Here is a 2,500-nt window from a genome sequence, read left to right as displayed (position 1 = left end):
ATTCTCCAACTAGTGCTAAAAGCTCCTCTTCTTGCTAACTTGCGCAAAATAACAGATAACTTTGGAGCTAAGAAATCTGCTGTCTTTATAAAAAACAAAGGAAAAATACCATTTGGGTCTACACCTCCATAAGCATCAAGGTCCATCAAAAGGGCTTTAATCTCACGAGATCGAAAAGCTTAACTAGTTAGTTTAGCCTCAGGAAAACAGGAATGAGGAAGTTCAAGTTTTTCATTACTCTGTTTACTGTCAAAAACATCAGCCAAAAGGGTTGCCTTTTCCTTTGGACAGTGAGTGACTGAGCCATCTGGTTTAAGTAAAGGAGGAACTGTTAAATCTACACCAAAGAGTGCAGATTTAAGGGTAGACCACCATTTATGTTCCTGAGTTGTACCAGAAAGTGTTTCTTTTATGGTTAAATTGTACTCCTTTTCAGTTGAGGCATAAACTCGCTGAGCAAAAGCTCGAAGCTGAGTATAGTTGTTCCAGGTCAAATCTGATCTGTTACCCTTCCAAAGATGATAGGCCTCCTGTTTCTCCAAATAAGCACGTCTACAATCATCATTGAACCACGGTTTGTCCTTCACTCGGTACCTTAGCACACGAGAAGGGATACGCCTATCAATTATGTTGACTAGATTCTCATTCAAAGGGACAACAGGATCTACACTATTATATAATTGTGACCAATTCAAGCACAAAAGATCATGTAAAATTCCGTTCCAGTCTGCTTGGGATTTCATATAAATTTTACAAGAATATGATATATCAGGGACAGGCTGCTCAGTCTTCACTAATAATGAAATCAAGGCATGATCAGATGTCCCGACTGGAGAACCAACCTTACTAGTTATAACGCCAGGGGAGTCAGTGTATACGAGGTCCAAGCAATTACCAGACCTGTGAGTAGCTTCATTTATGATTTGCTCACAGCCTGATTCAGAGGCAAAGTCTAAAGCTCTTAAGCCATGGCGATCGGTAGGAGAGATAGAACTTAACCACTCCCTATGGTGAGCATTAAAATCACCAACAAAGACAAAAGAAGCCTTTCTATCATCTTCTTGTATCTTAGCCATAATGGTAAGAAGGCAATCGAAGATAGAATCATCTATGTCTGGATTCCGGTAGATCGAACACAAATAAAAGTTGTTATGCCTGCCACAAACTTTTATTACCTGAATCTCATGACATCCACATTGATAGCAGGACTTATGAGAAGCAGGGTACTCGGTCCTAATATACACCGCCATTCCCCTGGCCCTAGGGATGGCATCACGTTTCAACATTATTGGCTTCTTAAAACCAGTTATAAGGAGCTCAGATGAGTGCCTCATATTAGAAACCAAAGTTTCTGAGCACAAAAGAATATCATACTGTCTGGACGCAACTGTAAGGTCTTGGATATTTGCATGAAGACCACGAATATTGCAATACAGAAGACGACATTGACGAAATCTAGGACGTACTGGTCCCGGATTTCGCTCAATGTCTCCAGACAGCATAAGAATTAATAGAAATAAAAAAGAGACAGCATACTTAAAAACTAGATTAACAAGAATTATAACAAAAACAATACGTACAGAATTATAAACAAAGTGATTGATGATACCCATAGACTATAGTAAAAAGTCGGAAAAACTGGTCAACATGGAGGAGCCGATACACCATGCAAGGCTAAATACCCTCCAGGATAGCCACTTCAACTGAAGGGAGGACAGTAAGGATGGTTTTGAGAAGAAAAATAATCAGAAAAAGGAAAAGACAACCTCTTGATAAACCACCAGGCATCCATGGCCCTTCTATTAAGCCTGCCCAACACACCATTTCAAAAAAACAAGAGGAAGAAAAAAAAATAAGATAGAATAGTGTGCCTGAGTGTACCCTCAAGCAAGAGAACTCCAACCCAAGACAGTGGAAGACCATGGTACAGAGGCTATGGCACTACCCAAGACTAGAGAACAGTGGTTTAATTTTGGAGTGTCCTTCTCCTAGAAGAGCTGCTTACCACAGCTAAAGAGTCTCATCTACCCTTACCAAGAGGAAAGTACACAGAACAAATTGCAGTACAGTAATTAACCCCTTGGGTGAAGAAGTGTTAAGTATCTCATTGTTATCAGATGTATGAGGAAAGACGAGAATATGTAAAGAATAGGTCAAACTATTCTGTGTAAGTGTAGGCAAAGAAAAAATAAGCCGTGACCAGAGAGAGGGATCCAATGCATTACTGTCTGGCCAGTCAAAGGATCCAATACCTCTCTAGTGGTAGTATCTCAACGGGCGGCTGGTGCCCTGGCCAAGTAGCAAGTAGTTAACCCTCGTTAAAAATTAATGGCTCGTCATTTAAGTTACGCTGAAAGTAATACTGTACCCCTATCAAATAGCTAAGGTTTGCATAGTTAGGAAAAATACAAATTAACTACAAATTTGTCATATTTATATAAAAACATTACATGAATGTGTATATACAGTATATATAAAAACAAGTGTATGGAGTAAAAAA

At 39.3% G+C, this 2,500-nt stretch overlaps 1 protein-coding gene across 1 annotated transcript in view; it reads left to right on the top strand.

Moving 5' to 3' along the window:
• The window catches only part of LOC137654644 (pyruvate dehydrogenase phosphatase regulatory subunit, mitochondrial), a 660,498-nt gene that overhangs the window by 22,719 nt on the left and 635,279 nt on the right, over nucleotides 1-2,500 (top strand). The window lies entirely within an intron of this gene.

Source organism: Palaemon carinicauda, chromosome 15 (assembly GCF_036898095.1).
Source record: "Palaemon carinicauda isolate YSFRI2023 chromosome 15, ASM3689809v2, whole genome shotgun sequence".
Lineage (NCBI taxonomy): Eukaryota > Metazoa > Arthropoda > Malacostraca > Decapoda > Palaemonidae > Palaemon > Palaemon carinicauda.
This window is presented reverse-complemented; position numbering and strand designations above follow the sequence as displayed.